Source organism: Chiloscyllium punctatum, chromosome 33 (assembly GCF_047496795.1).
Source record: "Chiloscyllium punctatum isolate Juve2018m chromosome 33, sChiPun1.3, whole genome shotgun sequence".
Classification (NCBI taxonomy): domain Eukaryota; kingdom Metazoa; phylum Chordata; class Chondrichthyes; order Orectolobiformes; family Hemiscylliidae; genus Chiloscyllium; species Chiloscyllium punctatum.
This window is the reverse complement of record NC_092771.1, coordinates 4,131,187-4,153,290: the sequence shown is the minus strand read 5'-3', so window position 1 is coordinate 4,153,290 and position 22,104 is coordinate 4,131,187. Positions and strand designations below refer to the sequence as shown.

The 22,104-nt window shown below is 42.3% G+C and overlaps 1 protein-coding gene across 3 annotated transcripts in view; it reads right to left on the bottom strand.

Annotated features, from left to right (window-relative positions):
• The window catches only part of fam189a1 (family with sequence similarity 189 member A1), a 99,927-nt gene that overhangs the window by 74,289 nt on the left and 3,534 nt on the right, over window positions 1–22,104 (bottom strand). The window contains exon 2 of one of the 3 annotated variants that reach the window (XM_072552750.1): window positions 3,019–3,219. The exons of the other annotated variants lie outside the window; for them this stretch is intronic. The gene's annotated coding sequence lies outside the window, so the exon portion shown is untranslated. The remainder of the gene's footprint in view (window positions 1–3,018; window positions 3,220–22,104) is intronic. 3 annotated transcript variants of the gene reach the window in all.

Genomic DNA, 22,104 nt, shown 5'->3' with positions numbered 1-22,104 from the left:
GTGCTACTGTCGGTCTGTTGGGTTTCTTCCATAAGTCTGTTGTGCTTCAGGGTTGATTCCAATGCTGCTAGGAAGTCCTTTTTTGGTCTACAGTTGTTTGCGGGTGGCAAACCAATGCCATCTGACTGAGTGTCACCTTATGGCCCCTCGACTCTGCTCTGCTCTGCCATTCAATAAGGACATGGATGAACATTTCATGGATATCGCTGCAGGCGTTCCTCAGAGTAATGTCCTTGACCCAATCATCTTCAACTGCTTCAGCAATGGCCTTCCCTCCATCATAAGATCAGAAGAGGGGAAGTGGCAAGTAAAATTCACGTCACACAAATGCCAGCCTATCAGCATTCCCAAAAAGAGACAGGCAATCTAACCACTGCCCCTTGACATTCAATAGTGTTACGATCACTGAATCTGCCACTAACAACATCCTGGGTGTTCCAGACCTCAGCTGGAAACTCAACTGGGCTAACCACAAACGCAGTGGCTACAAGGCCAGGTCAGAGGCTAAGAGTACTCCGGCATGTAACTCTCATCTTGACTCCCCAAAGCCTGTCCACCATCTACTAGGGACAAGTCAGGAGTATGACGGAATACTCCCCATTTGTCTGGATGCATGCAGCCCCAACAACACTCAAGAAGCTTGACACCATCCAGGACCAAGCAGCCACTTGATTGGCACTGCATCCAAAAGCATCTATTTTTATCCACCGCCAATGCTCAGTAGCAGTAATGTGTACTAGCTGCAAGATACACTGCAGAAATGCACCCAGGTCCTTTTAGACAGCACCTTGCAAACCCACAACTATTTCCATCTGGAAGGTCAACGGCAGTAGATATGTGTACACCACCACTTTCAAGTTCCCCTCCAAGGAACTCGCCATACTGACTCGCAAATATATTGTTGTTTGTTCACTGCTGTTGCGTCAAAATCCTGGAATTCCTTCCCTAATGGCATTGTGGGTCACTCTACAGCACGACTGCAGCGGTTCAAGGCAGCAGCTCACCACCACCACCACCTCAAGTGCACTAGGGATGGGCAAAAATGCTGGCCAGCCAGCAATGCCCATATCCCACAAAATGAATAATTTAAAAAGAGGCGCAGAGATGAGATGATGGCTCTAACAATAGACCGATTATTGTCACTTTGAACAAGAAAATATTCTGAAGTCCATTTAGAAAATCAATCTCCTGTGGGTTCTGGTAATATGAAATAAAGTTTGAAACTATTTGGACATCCAAGCAGCTGTGGAGAGGAAAATTATAGCTGATTTTTAAAAACTTGACAACCTTTCATCAAAAATGTAATGTCAGTTCACTGTTCCACTTGGTTAACTAACGACATGATCATCAAGAGTATAAATAAATTTCAGAGGAGTAGATTATTTTATTTATAACCATCTAGAGAATCCTCAAAAAAATTCTGGAAATGAAAACTCTCAGATAATTTTTAAAAAAAAATACACTGTGTCATTTACACCATATTATCCATATATTAATTCCCACTTCAAAGCTACTTAGGTGTATGGTAAAGCACTTTAGGAGAAGCTGAGATCAGAGTGGACTCCAAAGAAATGGAAGTCTTTTGTTCACAGAAGGATGTTATTATTTAATATCTAATATAGTTTGAGAGAAAGCTTGCAGCCTAATGGAATGAGGGAACTGTTGATGGATACAGATATTTTGTAAATCAACTTGTTCAAAGATGTTAATACACACTACTTGAGCAGATGGGAACTGAACCTCTTGGGTCAGAGGTGGGGCCCAGGTGATGGATATATAAATTAAAGTTTTAAAGTTAATTGGGTGTGAATTGCTTGTATAAATATGGGAAGCTAGTTCTAGGAGGTGAGAATCTCCTCATTTCAGGTGACTGACTCTGAGCTGTGGGGAATAGTTAGTTCTCAGAGCCGGGAAACATTTGCCTTCTGGTTTTCTCTTCTGTTTTGTGTGTTTTGGTTTTTCTTAAAAAAAAAAAGGGAAGCTGGTAATCAGTAGGTATGAGTTTTATGGAACATGGCTAACTGAATTAAAGCTCACACTGAAGCTCCTTCTCCACCAACTGTGCTAGAACAATGAAAAACTAACTCCAGTTTAATAATATCATTATTGCTTGTGACAAATACTCACTTAATTTTCTCTTAAAATATGTAATTTCTCCTGTTTCAAATATTCTGTGGCAAAATATTCCACACTCCTAAAATCTTTAGTTATGAAATTTCTTAATCTCTCTCCTCGCTTACTAACAAACAAACAAGTAGGAAACAGAAGTAGACTAATAGGTTCCTGAAATCTGATCTGCCTACCCCCACCTCCATTCCTGAAGAAAGGTTATACTCAACATTGACTTCTCCATCTCCTGATGCTGCCTGACTTCCTGTGTTCTTCCAGCATCCTACTTATCTACTTTGGATTCCAGTATTTGCAGTTTTATTGCCTTATTTAATAAGATCATGGCTGCTCAGTTTGTTTGTGTTTTGAATTTTACATTTACAACTACCCTGGTAACCTTTTGATTCCTCTGCCTAATGGAAGTCTACCTACCTCCACCTTAAAATTATTTAAAGATTCATCCTCCATCACCTTCTGAGGCAGGGAGTTCAAAGGTAGCCCAACTCTCAAAGAGAAAATTCTCATCTCTCCTAAAAGGGCGATCCCGAAGTTTTAAAAAAGTGTCCTCTGTAGTAACTGTAACAAGGTCTGTGAACTGGATCTTACAGAATGAGTTCTCTGGGCCAGATTAACAGCGCAATCAGGGAACCCTGCCTGACATATAAAAAGGTGAGTGTCACAAATATTGACACACTCATGCCTGATTCTGTATGAAGCAGTTCAAAAGCCTGATTTAAATAGTCATCCGGGGGATCTAAGATGGCGGCGATCTGAGAAGATCGCACTGCAGAGCTTCGTATCGCAGCAGGAGCAGGACGGTCCTTTAACCTGTCCAACCCAGGTCATCAGGATTTCTTGGGGCAGTGGAAAGATTGTGGAGCCCCAAGAAACATTTAAAAATTGACTTACCTGTATTTCAGCTGTCCAGAAATGCCTAAAAAGGGATGAGGAGCATCTAAGACCGGGCCTGCAGCAGCCTCTGAGCCAATTACTCTCCAGGACCTGGTGAACCAGCTCTCAAAATCGCGTGAGATGTTGGGGAAACAGATTGAAGAGAAGCTGGCTCCAGTCTCTCTCATGCTGCAGAAGGATGAGCAGCAGCTGGGAGACCTGGAAAAGAGGACAGATGAGGTAGAGCACAGGGTCACAGTGGTGGAAGCTGATGCCAGTTCACTCAAGGAAGAGGTCCAAGCCCTGAAGACGCAGGTTTGTAATTTGCATGACCAAGTGGATGATCTTGAAAAGAGGGGCAGGAGAAAAAACATTCGGATCATCGGTCTGCCTGAGGGTAAGGAAGGTGAGTGGCCTGTGGAATTTGTTGAAGATTGGCTTCTGAAATTCCTTGACTTGGAGACTGGCATGAGAGGATTGAAGATAGAGAGGGCTCACCGGGTTGCAGCGCGGAGGTCTGGTCTGGGTCAACACCCTTGTCCTTTTCCTGGTGCGGTTCCATCGTTACTGGGATAAGGAGAGAGTCATGGAGGCTTCCAGACTCCAGGGGAAGGATCCAAAGGCCCTAATTTACGAGGGGTCTAAGATCATGTTTTTTCAGGACTTTTCAGCGGCAGTGATCCAGAAACGAAAATCATATGATGGTGTCAAGAGAAGACTGAAGGAACTTGGGATTCAGTACTCCCTGACATATCTGGCAGTGCTTCGGATCATCTTGGATGGATCCATGCATCCCTTTGACACATCGGAGAAGGCAAGAGACTTTGTGGACAAACTAACCTAATTTAAATAATTGTAGTTTGTATAAATATTGTTGCTTGGGAATGAGTTTATCATTCTGTAAAAGAAATGGAGGAAATCTGGTTGGAGCTTTGTTTTGCCCCTTTTTTTTCCTCTATTGATTGGTTCAAACTGTGTCTGGCAGTGGTTAAGATGTACATTTTTTAAATTTCTAAGTTAGGACATACCAAAGGTGGGGTATTTATTCCCTTTTATTTAAAAAAAATGGTTTTTTTTTATTCATATTGATACTCTATGGGGTGTTTATTCTTTTTAGGTTGTGCTTGCCATGTGGCTCTAGCTGGGAGAAGTGAAGGTGGTTGAGATGGTTAGATGCCTATTTATGGGCAGTTCGGGACAGGTAGTTGCCCCCTCCGGGCAGGGGGTGAGTTCCCCTACTCCACGCTATTGGCGCTTTATATGTTGCTTTGTTTTCTAGTTTTTGTTATTTTTTTTTTAATTTTTAATAATTTTTCTTTGTTAAATGTAGTGGTTTTAGTTTTATGTAGTTTTTATATTTGGTGGACCATGCGACACTAAGGCTCAGCACTTTGTGGTTCGGGTTCCTCCTCTCTGGAATTTAAATGTAATTGCAGAAGATTATGGCTAGTGATTTGAGTAAATGGTGTACCTGGAATATCAAGGGAAGTAACTCACCAATTAAGAGGAAGGAGGTACTCTTGAGTCTTAGAAAGGAGAGGGTGGATATTGCTTTGTTACAGGAGACAAAGAGCATCTGAAATTACAGCAGAATGGCTTTGACCGAGTTTATATTTCATCATTTTAATACCAGAAGTCGGGGAGTGGTTATATTGGTTAGGAAAAATCTCTCATTTAAATTGTTGGAATGTATTAAAGACACATATGGGAGGTTTGTAATTCTTAAAGCTTTGATAAATGGGGAAGAATATGGCATTTTAAATGTTTATTGTCCCCCAGCTCATCCTCTTAAATTCTTGGTAGATGCTTTTCCTAAACTGATAAGTCTCTCCAGTATCGGCACATCATTATAGGGGGAGATTTTAACTGCCTCATGGACCCCACAGCAGACAGGTTGCCTAAAGGTCCCTCGATACCCTCTGCACAAACCAAACAGTTATTGGGTTTGTCTGGGGAATTAGGGCTGGTGGACGTCAGGAGGTGTCTCCACCCTACAAGTAGGGATTTCACGTTTTTCTCCAATCTCATAGATGTCACACGAGGATTGGATTTTTTTTTTTCTGACCCCTGCGGTAACCTTGGATCTGGTGGCATCCTGTATGATTGGTAATATTGCCATCTCTGATCACGCTCCAGTGTACCTCATGATTAAGATTAAGGATGTTACAGTGGATTGAAGGTACTGGCGAATGGACCCCTTTTATTCTCATGGACAGTAAATTTGTGGAGTATTTCTCTAGGGAATTTCGGGCATTCCTAGACATCAACATAGGCTCGGTTGATAGCTCATCTGTTCTCTGGGAAACTGCCAAAGCTTATGCCAAGGGGTTAGTTATTTCATATTCCACCAGTAGGAAGCGGCAGAAGGGTGAGCAGCAATGTCTCCTTGAAGCACGGTTGAAGGCAGCCAAGAAGGCCTATTTTGACCGACCCTCGTTGGTCAAACTACAAAGGATTACAGCACTGCGGTCTACACTAAATTCCATGCTCAAGCAGACGGCAAAGAAGGAGTTCGCTTTTGCAAAGCAAAGGTTATACGAGCATACCTTGCCAGAAAGAGAAGTGCCCCATAAACTATTACAGCGATTAGGGAAGGGTCTGGGAACCTAACATGTGATTCTAAAAAGATTAATGTGGCGTTCCAGAGATTCTACTCTAAGTTATATCAGTCTGAGACTTGTGAGGAGGGGCAGGCCAAAATGGAATCTTTTTTTTTTTAGAGATCTGAAGCTCCCGGGTGTGACTCCCGCTCAACAGTCCTTTCCCAATGCCCCATTATCAGAGCAAGAAGTGCAGGAAGCTGTGAGGCAGCTTCAGAGTGGAAAGGCGACAGGTCCTGATGGACTTCCCAGTGAATTCTGTAAGGAATTTTTTAGTAGTGTCAGGCCCGATGCTGAATATGTTTAATGATTCACACAGTCACGATTGTTTCCCACCATCTCTGTAAGATGCCAATATTTCACTTATCCTTAAAGGGAAAGATCCGGAAGACTGCTTCATACAGGCCCATCTCGCTCTTAAATGTGGACTTTAAGGTCCTCTCTAAGGCTCTTGTGTTAAGGCTGGAGACTGTGTTACCCTCTATTATTAAAGAGGATCAGACGGGCTTCATAAAGGGTTGCAGATCCTCCAATAATGTTAGGAGGCTGCTAAATGTAATTCAAGCATGCCAACAGCAGTCAATACAGGGATTGGTGATTTCTTTAGATGCAGAGAAGGCATTTGACAGAGTTGAGGGGCCGTACCTTTCCTATACTCTAGACTGGTTTGGTCTGGATGAAGTTTTCATAAGATGGGTAAAGATTCTCTACAGTGTACTTCTCGCGGCAGTCATTACCAACGGGGTACAATCAAGCAATTTTAATATTTCTAGGGGCAGCCGGCAGGGCTGTCCCCTTTCATCATTACTTTTTACGTTGGTGATTGAACCATTGGCAGAGGCTATTCATGGGGATCTCAATATATCAACTCCAGAAGTGGGGTCAAAATTACTTAAGAGCTTACTGTATGCAGACGATGTTCTAATTTTCTTGACAAATCCAGCAGTCTTAGTGCCTTGCCTGATACAATGCATTCATGCGTTTGGCGCTTTTTCAGGGCATAAGATTACTTTTGCTAAATCAGAGGCTATGCCTATGGGTGGTCTTACGAAAGAGTTGCCTCTTGGGAGTGACTATAGATTCCCATTTAGGTGGTCACAGGGAAGGTATTGTATATTTGAGCATATTCATTACTCCAGTTCTGGAGTGCCTGTTCAAAGCCAATTTTACTCAATTATTTGAAAAAATTAAATAAGATCACCAAAGATGGAAGGCAATTCCAGTCTCATGGTTGGGTCGGATAGCGCTTATTAAGATGAATATTCTCCCTTGTTTGCTATACCCTATACGGATGCTCCACATGATTTTCAATAAACAAACACTGTTTTTCCTATCTTCCTGGTGGTGGAAATTGAATAAAGATTCGTGCACTTTGTGTCTTTCACTGTGTCTCACATCTATACACACACACAAAAAAAATAAATAAACAAACACTCAGGAGACTGAACAATTGGTTCAGCTCCTTTATCTGGCACCATAAACGCCCCCTCATTAAATTAGCCAAACTGCAGTTGCCTCAGATTGGGGGGAGTAGACCTTTCGGACATTAAAAATGACCAATTAAGCTCGCTTTTGACCTACGTAAGTGATTGGGTTTGTGGGGACCCTCTTTCAATATGGCTAGATATCAAAGTCTCCCAGGCAAGGTGCCCCCTCACCAGTTTGCTGTTTTTGGATAAGGTGAGGACAGGAAGGGAGTATTGCCATAACCCAATAGTCATCAATACTGTTAAAAGCATGGAGGGCAATTCGGCAGAGGGAAGGTAATATTGGCAAAACATCTTTGTTTACACCTTTAGTGGGTATGCCGGATTTTCAACCGGGTATGATAGATTCAGGATTTAAACGTCGGGCAGCTAGGAGTATATCTTGCATGGGTGAGTTATTTGAGGGAAACGTAATGATGTCCTGCGATCAGTTAGTACGGAAGTACAAGTTACCTAATCGAGATCTCTTTCGTTTCTTTTCAAGTTAGGGATTTTATTCATAAAAGACCACACTTTTGACTGACCACACTAACAAGGGCTAAGAGTACACTCTCTGTCAGTACTTTATATCACCAACTGGGGGGGGGTGCCACCTCAGATGAGTCTGATCAACTCTGCAAGATGTGGGAAAGAGAGCTGGGTGTTGAAGTTTCTTCAGAGGCATGGGAGGATATTTGGGAGAATGCAAGGAAGATATCAATTTGCAATAGGACCCATGCTTTACAGTTGAAGATTCTCCACAGCGTCCACTTCACCCAAGACCGTTTGTCAAAATTTAAACCAGGGGTATCTTCAGCATGTCCCAAGTGCAAGCTCTGCACGGGCACTCTTACCCATTGTCTTTGGTCTTGTGACAGGTTTCAAACATATTGGAGCGCTGTGGTGGGTGCAATGGAGAGGATTTTAGGTGTAGGGGTGGGGAAGGATCCTATTTTCCTCCTTTTGAGCCTACCCATTGTATTTCCTGCAGACTCTCATAAGAAAAAACTTTTCAATATTCTTACGTTCTGTGCAAGGAAGAATATCTTGCTAGGTTGGATATCAGAAAACCCCCCAGACCTGTCGGGTTGGCGGAAGATTGTTATGGAGCATATTCCCTGGATTTTCTCACAAATATGGTACACCACAAAACTGAGAATTTTTACAAGACATGGCAACCCTTTTTGAAATATCTGGACACCGATTTATCTGCCACACTAACAAGGGCTTTTAAAAAGCCATAACGATTGTGTTTCATGAGTCCAATATCCAGGGAGGAGGAACTGTGAATGTATGAGTGTTTTGTTTGGCTGGGCTGAGTTATTACTATTTATTTGTTTTTGTTAGGTATTTATTTATTTAGTTCAATAGCTAGTTTAGGTTTTTTAAATTTTATACTTCTCTATATGTTTATACATTCGTATGGGAGGGTGGGTTCGGGAATTTATTTTATTATTATTTGGGTTCAGTTTTGTACTATTTTTGTACTGTTTTGAATTGCATTGTTTTGTATTTGTTGTAATATTTAAAAATCTACTTTTTTTAAAAAATGAAAAAAAGTCATCTAGTTCTCATGGAGGTCAATACTGGCACAGCAATATCAGCTACTGCAGACCAGTTTTTAATAAAATTCTAGACCTCTGGACTCTAGGTCTTAATTTTGCACAAGACCTCAGCTAGGCTGAGAAGCTATAGTGGGGATCTTTGCAGATTAAGGGTTGAATTTTAGTTCCAGCCTCTTATGACAAGCAGCTGGTTCAATTACCAGTGATAGTTGGAAAAGGCTTGGATCCAAGCTTGTTAGGGTGAAATTAGTTTCACCTAGATTGGCTCAACACTTTTCAATTAAAAAATGGCTGCCTGAGTGAAGTCCTAATTAATACTTAGAAGTTTTCCTAGAAAGGTCTTCAAATGATCAGAAAAGCCAAGTCAATGTTGCATTTTGACCAAAAAGCAATTCCATCATTCTACAAGGCCAGTCCAATGCCATTTGCTTTACAGGGAGAAGTAGAGACAGAAATCAAAAGGTTAGAAAGTAAAGGAATCATCAAATCAGTCTAATTTATAGAATGGACAGGAGTGGTCAAACTGATTTTGAAGCCCAATGGGTCGGTTCACCTTTGTGGGGATTTTAAACAAATGGCAAACTGCTTTTCACAGTAGGATAAATACTCCATCCCTTGCATAATGAATTTATATGCTGGCAGGGGCCTGTCCTTTAGCGAAGCTGGATATTAGCCATGCGTACTTGCAATTGCATTTAGACCAGGATTCTCAGAAGTATGCTATAATTATTACTCATAAATACACATTGTACCAATATACGAGATGGCCATTTGGGCTTTCATTGCTGACAAATACTGGCTGAACTTCACTAGCGCCATCCAGGACTTTCCAAAATGACAATGTCGCCGAGATGTCAGGTGGCCAGGCTTTGACGCGGACATAGCTGTGTTGGTGCGTAAGTACCCAGAGTACCAACAAGGACAACAATTAGTGCCAGCAGCTCCCCCAAATCTGTGGGAGTGGCCAGATAAAACTTGAATGTAGTTGCAGGTTGACTATGCAGGTCCTTTTCGTGAGTTCAATGTTCTTTTTCATTGTAGACATCCACTCAAAATAATTGGGCATGCATAGAATACATTCGTCAAACAAAGCAATGATAGAAAAGCTACATGCATCTGTTTCAACAGAGTTCCGTAAGTTTTGATCACAGATAATGGGCCATAGTTTGGGTTAGTGGTCACTGCTGCCTCACAGCACCAGGGACCTGGGTTCAATTCCAGCCTCGAGCGACAGTCTATGTGGAGTTTACACATTCTCCCTGTGTTTGCTTGGGTTTCCTCTTGGTGCTTCAGTTTCTTCCCACAATCCAAAGATGTGCAGGTTAGGTGAATTGGCCATACTAAATTGCCCATAGCGTTCAGAGATGTTAGGTGCATCAGTCAGGGGTCAGTAATAGGGTAGGGGATTGGGTCTGGGTGGGTTACTGATCGGAGGATCAGTGTGGACTTGTTGGGCCAAAAGGCCAACAATGATCCTTGTTTTCCAGCAAGGAATTTGGTTATTTCTTAAAGTCAAATGAGATTCAACATATAAGGACAGCTCCATACCACCCATCATCCAGGCCTTGGAACTTTGAAGCATGGCTTTAAAAAACAGCAAACAGCCTTGCTTTGAGAAGATTTGTAGCTCAGGTTGAGGTTCTGGATGTAGGTTTGCTCGTTGAGCTGGAAGGTGCATTTTTAGACATTTTGTCACCATACTAGATAATATCTTCAGTGAGCCTCTGGATGAAGCACTGGTGGTGTAGCCTGCTTTCTATTTATATGTTTGGGTTTCCTTGGGTGGATGATGTCATTTCCTGTGGTGACATCATTTCCTGCTCTTTTTCTCAGGGGTGGAAAATGGGATCCAAGTCAATGTGTTTGTTGATAGATTTCTGGTTGCCTCATGCATGAGAATTTAAAAATGTGTTGCTGGAAAAGCGCAGCAGGTCAGGCAGCATCAAAGGAACAGGAGAATCAATGTTTCAGGCATAAGCCCTTCTTCAGGAATGAGGAGGGTGTGCCAAGCAGGCTAAGATAAAAGATAGTGGGGAGGGGCGTTGGGAATACGATAGGTTAAGGTGAGGGTGATAGGCCGGAGAGGGAGTGGGGGCGGAGAGGTCGGGAAGAAGATTGCAGGTCAAAAGACAAGGGGGGAGGGGAAATGAGAAAGCTGGAGAAATCTGCATTCGTCCCATGTCCTTGGCAGAGTGGGAGGGGGAGTTGAAGTGTTGGTTGGTGCGGGTGTCCTAGAGGTATTCTCTGAAACGTTCCGCAAGTTGGCGGCCTGTCTCCCCAATATAGAGGAGGCCACATCGGGTGCAGAGGATGCAGTAAATGATGTGTGTGGAGGTGCAGGTGAATTTCTGACGGATATGGAAGGATTCCTTGGGGACTTGGAGGGAAGTAAGGGGGGAGGTGTGGGTGCAAGTTTTGCATTTCTTGCCGTTGCAGGGGAAGGTGCCGGGAGTGGAGGTTGGGTTGATGGGGGTTGTGGATCTGACGAGGGAGTCATGGAGGGAATGGTCACTCCGGAACGCTGATAGGGGTGGGGAGGGAAATATATCCTTGGTGGTGGGGTCCGTTTGGAGGTGGCAAAAATGACTAAGGATATACGATGTATCTGGAGGTTGGTGGGGTGGTAGGTGAGGACCAGTGGGGTTCTGTCCTGGTAGCGATTGGAAGGGCGGGGTTCAAGGGTGGAGGAGCGGGAAGTGGAGACCATCATCAAGGTCTGAGGGGAAATTGCGGTCTTTGAAGAAGGAGGCCATCTGCGTTGTTCGGTATTGGAATTGGTCCTCCTGGGAGCAGATGCGGCGAAGGCAAAGGAATTGGGAATATGGGATGGCAGTTTTACAGGGGGTAGGGTCGGAGGAGGTGTAATCGAGGTAGCTGTGGGAGTCAGTCGGTTTATAGTAAACGTCCATGTTGAGTCGGTCGTCCGAGATAGAAATGGAGAGGTCTAGGAAGGGGAGGGAGGAGTCTGAGATGGTCCAGGTAAATTAGAGGTCGGGGTGGAAGGTGTTAGTAAAGTGGATGAACTGTTCAACCTCCTCGTGGGAGCACAAGGTAGCGCCGATGCAGTCATCAATGTAGCGGAGGAAAAGGGGGGTGGGGGGGTGGTGCCAGTGTAGCTGCGGAAGATGGACTGTTGCTATACATTGGGGAGACAGGCTGCCTACTTGCAGAATGTTTCAGAAAACACCTTGGGACACCCGCACCAACCAACCCAACCACCCCGTAGCTGAACACTTTAACTCCCCCTCTTCCATTGCCAGATTATGGCAACACGACGCCTGGAGGAAGAGCGCCTCATCTTCCGCCTAGGAACCCTCCAACCACAAGGGATGAATGCAGATTTCTCCAGCTTTCTCATTTCCCCTCCCGCCCCCCCCCCCCATCTTTTTTTCAGTCCCAAACCTCAGACGCAGCACCGCCTTTTTGACCTGTAATCATCTTCCCGACCTCTCCACCCCCACCCCCTCTCTGGCCTATCACCCTCACCTTAACCTCCTTCCACCTATCGTATTCCCAACACCCCTCCCCCCAACCTTTTTTATCTTAGCCTGCTTGGTACACCCTCCTCATTCCTGAAGAAGGGCTAATGCCCGAAACGTCGATTCTCCTGTTCCTTGGATGCTGCCTGACCTGCGCTTTTCCAGCAACACATTTTTAAGCTCTGATCTCCAGCATCTGCAGTCCTCACTTTCTCCTCATGCATGAGAATTCCTAGAAGCATGGCATTCCAACAGGAACTCTTTCAACAAACACATTGACTTGGATCCCATTTACCATCCCCTGATCTTCCCCAATCTAGGTGGAGGGTGAAATGGCATCAGGAACACCAATGCCAGGCACAAGACTTCGCCAAGTGAGAGAGACCATTTGATACCAAGGGACGAAGTTCAGTGTAAGAATCATGGAAATGGCCCTGGATGGGTAACAGGCATAGTCAACATAAGGTCAGAATCCGTGATGTATAAAGTGACGGTCCTGAATTTGCGATCGTGTGAGAGCAAAACAGGCCCTGCCCCTCAGAACATTTGGAAAGGCTGCCAGAATCTATGGCTTCATGCTCTCCAACAAGTGCTGTTGAGTTCTCAATCAGAGATGGTTATAACTAATTTTATTGCCTTAACACTTTTTTGATCCCTTTTTCTTACTCTAATGACTGTGATTTTAAGAACTTTACTGGTGAACTTTTTTCCCACATGGCAGGATCCTAGAAATTCTACTTACTGCACTGACTAGTAATTTTTGTTGTTATAATAATTGTACATTGTGTGTCAATAACTTGCTGAAATAGTGGCTGTCAGAGTCATATGAAAACTGGTGTGCTATCTTGGTTGTTATCACGAAATGAGAAAAGGAGGGAATAAGAATGTGTATAATGTCTGAGCAGGTAGGGAAAAAAATTAAGTTTTGGGTTGTGAGACAAAGGCTCAGCTAGCATGACTTTGACCAGATAAGAACTTGTAGTAAACAATGAGGTGCTGGAGGCAAGGGTAGTGGGTTAACGAGGTAAGGAAAATCCATGATGTAACACCAGTTAACAAGGTTAAGAACATCCATTGTATAAACTTTATTGTTGATGCTTGCTGATTGGGTGACTGTTACAATCATAGATTATGCCTTAATCCCTGTACGTGACTATATAATTCCTTAACGATTCATAGATTAGATTATTTAGTGTGGAAACAGGCCCTTCGGCCTAACAAGTCCACACGGACCCTCCAAAGAGCAACCCACTCAGACCCATTCCCCTAGGTTTACCCCTTCACCTAACACTACGGGCAATTTAGCATGGCCAATTCACCTAACCTGCACATTTTTGGACTGTGGGAGGAAACCCACGCAGACACGGGGAGAATGTGCAAACTCCACACAGACAGTTGCCTGAGGCAGGAATTGATCCCGGGTCTCTGGTGCTGTGAGGCAGCAGTGCTAACCACTGTGCCACCGTGCTGCCCACCAATCTGCTGTTCGAAAGAACACAAAGATCTCATGTCTCTGCACATGGGCGATTGTTCTCTCTATCTCCAGGCCCAGAATAAAGATGAAGGAGGTAAAGTCCTACTGTGTCTCTAAGTGTTTGATTCAACTAATATGGGGATAGGGAAACGGGATGACACAGTGATCCTGCAGCTTGCACATCTGGCAGTGTGGCACATCTGTAGTAATGTCCCTTCAACAGCTTTTGGTCACAACGTACTGACTCCACTTTAGCATGTGCTCCTACGGTACTGGCCCTCTGATACCATGGCATCCCCTCAATAGTCCTTCTCTTACAACATTGTGCTCTTTCAGCACTGACTCTCTAACAGTGCAGTGCTGCCTCAGTACTGACTTTCTGACAACATGGCACTCCTTCAATACTGATCTCTGCTAGCACAGCACTGCCTCAGTATTGGCCCTCTGTTAATATTTCCTCAGGAATGCACTGAAATTTTAATCTAGATGGTTTTTTTAACTTACCTCTGAAACGGAACCTGACGCTGTAACTATCTGACTCAGATGAAGGTGCTGCACACAGCCAACACAACCTGTAAATCCGGCACAGTTCTTCAAGGAATCTTTAAATTACTCGTACCTTCACTAAAATTATCTTTGGATTACAATTACAATAAATTTACAATAGCAGCTGTTTCATCAAAAATATTAAATGTTAAGCTACCTGTCCACTTTCTTTGCATTAGCCAAAACGTAAGAGAATATCCATCAAACTTTTATACTGTGTACAGTTTGCATTCACTGAGTATAATTCTTTTCAGCAATATCCTTTAGAACACAGAACATGGAACTGTAAAGCACAGAATGGGCCCTTTTGTTGTGCCAAATATGATGCCAAATTAAACTAATCCCTTCTGTCTGCCATTGGTCCATAATCCTCCATTCCTTGCATATTCATGACTTATCTAAGTTATTTAAACACACCTGTTGTACCAGCCTCCACCACCACATCTGATAATGTGCTTGTGATGACGCTGATCCTTTAACATGGTTATACTGTCCTTGGCTTATTTTTCCAGAGAGGTTGTAAAAGCAGTGATTCCGAAAAATCTGGCTTGGATGTGTTTTAAAGCCAATTTGATTATAGCTAACAGACACCGCCTCAGGCAAAAGGCCTTTTACATTTTAAGAAAAACTTGTACAATGAAAAGTGCGTGGCCAATTCTCTAGCTCAGCTTTCCTCTGGTTTGGTTTGGTTTTAGCAGTCTGGCTGTTCAAGCAGTCAGTTCAGTTTGAGGCTGCTAGTTCAAGAAACAACTACATGGAAGATATTCCATGCTGCCACCTTTCTCTCTCCTGTAAGACCCTGTGTTTTGATTTTACCTTTTGTGCCATGGGATGTTTATGGGGATTGTTTTAGGTATTTGGAACAGCATCATTAAATTGGGATAATCTGTAGGGTTTTTGAGTAGATTTAAGTATTCTGTATTCTTTCTCTTTTGCTTGTATTTCATTCGGTAACCTTGTAAATAAATTCTGTTTTGTTTAAAACTAAGTGGTTTAACCTACTGCATCTTTCCTGGAATATCCACTTTACCCCCGCTTGAAACAACTAGCAAAGTTAAGGTCCAGGCTACTTTCTTGAAATGTTTTGAGGTAGTCTGGCCTGGTCCATAACACATTCCAGACTCCTACCACTCTGTTTTTAAAAAAAACTTGCCTCTGACCTCTCCCTTGAACTTTCCCTTCTCACTTTAAATGCATGCCCCCTAGTTGGAGAAATTTCACCTTTTTGGGAACAGGATTCTGACTGTATCTCCTAATTTTATAGACTTCTATCAAGTCTCTCCTCAGCTTGCGCTGCTCCAGAAGAAAGAACCTGAGTTTTTCTAGCCTCTCTTTATACATCTTACCCTCTAACCCAGACAGTATCTTGGTAAACGTTTTCTGCACCCTCCCCAAAGTCTCCACATCCTGCCTGTAATGTGGCAATCAGAACTGAATGCGATACTCTAGTATGGCCGAACCCAAAGTCTTCTAAGGCTGCAACTTTAACGTCTTGACACTCGTACACAATTTTCCGACCAATAAAGGCAAGCATGCTATATGTCGTCTTTACCACACTATCTACTTGTGTGACCACTTTCAGAGAGCTATGGACTTGAACCCCAAGATCCCTCTGTACATTAATGCTGTTCAGGGTCCTGCCATTAACTGTATGCTTTTCTTTAACATTTGTTCTCCCAAAATGCAGCACCTCACACTTACCTGGATTATACTCCGTCTGCTATTTCTCTGCCCATATTTGCAACCTGATCCATATCCCGCTATATCCTTTAACAACCTTCTACACTATCCACAACTCCACCAAGGTTTGTGTCATCTGCAAAAACTTACTAACTCAACCATGTACATTTTCGTCCAAGTTATTTATACATATCACAAATGCCGTCATATATTTAATTTCCTTTGCAAGTTGAAGTGAATGTGCTGCCTCAATGTAAAGCATGGTCATGTTTGCTCTGGATAAACTTTGTATAACCAGTGAAAACATACACTGGTCCTTACAGAATTTTCAGTCGCAACAAATATCAGAGTGACACTAAATGACTTATAAATCCTAATTCAAAATACTGAATGTCTGCCTTGCGTCAGGATGACTCTTTTCTCTCTCCTATAACAAACATCTTCCATAAATAAACTAAATTCCCATCAAACAAGCTGGGGTCTAACAAATTTCTCATTATCAACCAGTTTAATCTTTTGATACTTCCTGTCTTTGATCTGGGTGTGTGTAAATACAGGCATGTTAAATTGTGGTGTAAATTAACAGTAGTCTGACTTCTCATGCATGAAACTAATTTTTGGCACAGAATTTGGGATTCTCTTACATAATCCAAAGAAGGCCATTTCAAGCAGTTTTGCGACAATGAGTTACTATCTTGCTCCTAAACATTGATCAGAATCTTTTAAGTGATCTCTGCTCGTTAATGGAATTCTCTCTCTTAACCAGAATTTTCTCTTGATGTTCTTTTCTCCTGGACTGGAGAAACATTGTGTGTGAGACAATCTATTTTACTGAATTTGCCTTTGCCAAGGGTGTGTTTATGGAATGTTACAATATTAGAACAGTTGCTGTTTAATGGTTAAATGGTCTATTATTCTCTCATGTTTTCCAACTGAGCTGAAGTTATACCAAATCTTCTTTCTTTTGTTTGTATTTTAACTGTAGGGCAAGAATAAAGTGTGATTTGCTTAAAGCAAAGTAGAGTAACCAATCGAATAACATCTACCTTAAAATAAAATTTAGGGTCTAGACTGTTTCCTTGATATATTTGCAGGTGAATTGGTCTGGTTTATAACAAAATGTGACTGCCCCAGTCTGTGGAGGTGTACAGAAGGTGATGGACATTTCTATGTAGTACTATATGCGTGAGAATTATTTTGACAAAACACTTCTTTCTAGATTACATTTGTTGTCCTGACATGATTTAAATACAGTGGGGCTTTCGAAAATAAATGCTTTCCTTGTGTGCTATGGCTTTAAGTTCAAGGGAGAGTCAATTATTATTGTGAGTGTTGATGAATTATCTAATTTTGCTCTGTGAGAGTCCATATACCTTATGTCAATACAACTACAGAAGATATTGTTAGAACATGACTGCATCACATGAATGAAAATGTCACCCGCAAAAATCAAAACATAGCCCTTGAAGTTTCGAGAGAAGCCCTCAAAAAAAAATTTTAACTCCTGTTTCCTATTTCTGTATTGCCAAATGTGGAAACTTTCTTTCAGTACCTACCGTGTCAAGCTGCCTTAGAATCTCTCATGCTTCCTAAATTAATTATAATCTGTAACCTCTGTTTTATATATTTGTATATTTTTCCACAAACTTTCAGAATCCTTTACCCTCTCCAGACCAATATCTAGTGCCATTAAAGCAAATGCCACAAACATTGATCAAGTACTTTAATCAAGAGAACCACACTGACTTTAAAATCAAATGCCTGACGAAAAAATATCTATCAAACACGGTCAGAGTCTCAATGTTGAGTCAGGTTTGTCTGGAAAGGCAAAGTGTCTGATTGGAAGGGGGTAGTGGGGAAGTCAGAGATGGTTGCAGCAAGAGATACAATAGTCTTCAGGTAACAGCCATTAACCTGGTATTCAGGATTCGGGTCTCCTCTCCTGAAAGTGTTCCATATCTCACATGAAGCAAGTCTATATTTTTAATTAACAGAAGGCTCCATAATCCAGAATCATGGTACTTTATTCAAGTTGGAGTGCATAAACAGTGAGTATTTCCTCTGCCCGGGGATTATTTCAGAGGTAATAAGCAGTGGATGGCCAGCAAGTATGACACTACATTTAAATAAATATTTATAAAATAACTTTAAAAGGCTGAAAGGCATTAATAGAAAATCTACCCTTTTGGAATCAGAAGTTTATGACAGCATTTAACAGGTATTCACTCAGGGTCAGAACAAAAAAGTCAGAAAATTCTCATGTCTGAAATTCAGTTCAATTATAGTTATCTATGTGCAGCTCCTTTTTTGCCTGGCTTAATTCCATAACTCGTAATACAATTTCCTAATGTAATTCTAGTATTTTAAATGTTCATTTGACCCACACCCTAAACAGTTTTTCAAGAAAAGGTTCCAGATTTCTACACACTTTTATGTGAAGGAAGTGCTTCCCTTGCATCTCTGGATGGCAAAACACTTATTTGAAGGTCATGTCCCCTCGTCTGGACTCTCACGCCTAAAGGAAATGGTTTCTGTCTGTCCTATCAAATTCTATAAACATTTTAAATACTCCAATTAGATCTCCCCTTAATCTTCTGTACAGGCTAGGATTGTATTTCCTTGAATACAATCATCCTCTTAATTCAACCTTCTCCATCTTAGAGTCATAAAGACACACAGCACAGAAACAGACCCTTCAGTCCAACTTGTCCACGATGACCAGATATCCCAACCTCATCTAGTCCCATTTGCCAGCAATTGGCCCATATCCCCCTCAATCCTTCCTATTAAAATACTCATCCAGATGCCTTTTAAATGTTGCAATTGTACCAGCCTCAAGCGCTTTCCTCTAGCAGTTCATTCCATACATGCACCACCCTCTGTGTGAAAAGGTTTGCCGCTTAGATCTCTTTTAAATTTTTCGACTCTCACCGTAAACATATGCCATCTAGTCTGGACTCCCCCACTCCAGGACAAAGACCTTGTCTACTTATCCTATCCATGCCCTCTTGATTTATAAACCTCTCAAGTCACCCCTCAGCCTCCAACGCTCCATGGAAAACAGCCAACCTATTCAGCTTCTCCCGAAAGCTCAGATCCTCCACCCCTGGCAACATCCTTGCAAATCCTATCTGAACCCTTTCAAGTTTCACAACATCTTTCCATAGAAGGGAGTCAGAATTGCATGCAATATTCCAAAAGTGGCCTAACCAATGTCCTGTACAGCTGCTACATGACCTCCCAGCTCCTATGCTCAATGCTCTGACCAATAAAGGAATACATATCAAATGCTTGCTTCACTATCCTATCTACCTGCGACTTCACTTTCAAGAAACTATGAACCTGCACTCCAAGGTCTCTTTTTGTTCAGCAACACCCCCCAGGACTTTCCCATTAAATGCATAATGGGAAATCATGCTCTGATTTGCTTTTTCAAAATGCAGCACCTCACATTTATCTAAATTAAATTCCATCTGCCACTCAGCCCATTGGACCATCTGATCAAGATCCTGTTGTACTCTTTGCTTAGCACTATACCTCCAATTTTGGTGTAATCTGCAAACTTACTAACTATACCTTCTAGTTCACATCCAAATCATTTATATAAATGATGAAAAGCAGTGGACCCAGCACCGATCCTTGTGGCATACCACTTGTCATAGGATTCCAGTCTGAAAAGCAACCCTCCCCCACCACCCTCTCTTCTGCCTTCGAGCCAGTTCTGTATCCAAATGGCTAGTTCTCACTATATTCCATGAAATCTAACCTCACTAACCAGTCTCTCATGAGGAACCTTGTTGAACACCTTACTGAAGTCCATATAGTTAAAAATCACATAACACCAGGTTTATTTGGAAGCTTTCTAGCTTTTAGTCCAGCTACCTGAAGAAGGAGCAGCATTCTGAAAGCTAGTACTTCCAAATAAACCTGTTAAATTATAACATGGTGTTTTGTGATTTTTAACTTCGTCCAACACTGGCACTCCGTATCATGAAGTCCATATAGGTCATGTCTACGGCTCTGCCCTCATCAATCCCTTCATTACTTCTTCAAAAACTCAATCAAGTTTGAGACATGATTTCCCACGCACAAAGTCATCTGACTATCCCTAATCAGTCCTTCCCCTTCCAAATACATGTAAATCTTGTCCCTCAGGATTCCCTCCAACAACTTGCTCATCACCAATGTCAGGCTCACTGGTCTATAGTTCCCTGGCTTTTCCTTACCCCCTTTCTAAAATACTGGCACCACATTTGCCAACCTCCAGTCTTCCTGCACCTCACCTGATGACTATTGATGTTACAAATATCCCAGCAATAAGGCCAGCAATCATTTCCTAAACTTCCCATGGGATTCTAGGGTACACCCGATCAGGTCCTGGGGATCTATCCACTTCCAGCACACCACCTCTGTAATATGGACACTTTTCAAGATGGCACCATCTATTTCCCCATATTCTATATCTTCCATGTCATTTTCCACAGCAAACACTGATGCAAAATACTCGTTTAGTATGTCCCCATCACCTGCGGCTCCACACATGCACTGCCTTGCTGATCTTTGAGGGGCCCTATTCTCTCCCTATTACCTTTTTTTGTCCTTAATATATTTGTAAAATCCTTTTGGATTCTCTTTTGACTCTATTTGCCAAAGTTACCTCATGTCCCCTTTCTGTCATCCTGACTTCCCTCTTAAGTATACTCCTACTGCCTTTAGACTCTTAAGAATAAATTCAATCTCTGCTGTCTATACCTGACATATGCTTCCTTCTTTTTAACGAAAACCTCAATTTCGCTGGTCATGCAGCATTTCTTACACCTACGAGCCTTTCCTTTCACCCTAACAGGAATACACGGTCTCTGGATTCTCGTTATCTCACTTTTGAAGGTTTTCCATTTTCCAGCTGTCCCTTTACCTGCAAACATCTGCCCCAAATCAGCTTTTGAAAGTTCTTAGGCAGAAGTGGGTACCGTAGAAGCTGGAAATCAGAGTCTAGATTAGAGTGGTGCTGGAAAAGCACAGCAGGTCAGGCAGCATCCGAGGAGCAGGAAAATCGATGGTTCGGGCAAAAGCCCTTCATCAGGAATGAAAGTTCTTGCCTAATACGGTCAAAATTAGTCTTCCTCCAATTTAGAACCTAAATTTTAGTCGAAAAGGTCTATTCTTTTCTATTATTATATTCAACTAATAGAATTATGGTCACTCTGACATCTCCGACACCTGCCCTGCCTTATTTCCCAAGAGTAGGTCAAGTTTTGCACCTTCTCCAGTAGGTACATCCACATAATGAATCAGAAAATTTACTTGTACACACTTAACAAATTCCTCTCCACCTAAACCCTTAACACTATGGCAGTCCCAGTCTGTTTGGAAAGTTAAAATCCCCTACCATAACCATCCAATTATTCTTACAAATTTGTTTCTCAATTTCCTGCTGCCTATGGAGGGGGGAGGGAGGGAGGGAGGGAGTGATCTATAATACAATCCTGGGGGTGGTGATGATCTATAATACAATCCCAATAAGGTGATCATCCCTTTCTTATTTCTCGGTTCCACCCAAATAACTTCCCTGGATGTATTCCCAGGAATATCCTCCCTAAGTATAGCAGTAATGCTATCCCTTATCAAAAAACAACACTCCCCCTCCTCTCTTGCCCCCACTTTCTAACCTTCCTATAGCATTTGTATATTGGAACATTAAGCTGCCATTTCTGCTCATCCCTGAGCCACGTCTCTGTAACTGCTATGATTTCCCAGGCTCATGTTCCAACTATGCCCCAAGTTCATCTGCCTTCCCTGTTAGGCCTCTTGCCATGAAACAAATACACTTTAATTTATCAGTCCTACTTTGTTCTCTGCTTTGTTCCTGCCTGCCCTGAACTGCTTGACTCGCTTCTATTCCCAAGTGTACCAGTCTCAGATTGATCTCCTTTCCTCACGATCTTCCTGGGTCCCACCACCCAGCCCCCACCCCAACCTTACCAGTTTAAATTCATCCAAGCAGCTCTAGCAAATCACCCTGCCAGTATACGAGAACATAGAACTTTACAGTACAGTATAGGCCTTTCGGCCCTCCATGTTGCACCAACCTGTGGAATTAATCTGAAGCCTATCTATCCTACACTATTCCATTTTCATTCATATGTTTATCCAATGGCCACTTAAACACCCTTAAAGTTGGTAAGGCTACTACTGTTGCAGGCAGTGCATTCCACATCCCTACTACTCTGAGTAATGAAACTACCTCTGACATCTGTACTTTATCAGCTGTTATGGACTAAAAACATTCTTAAG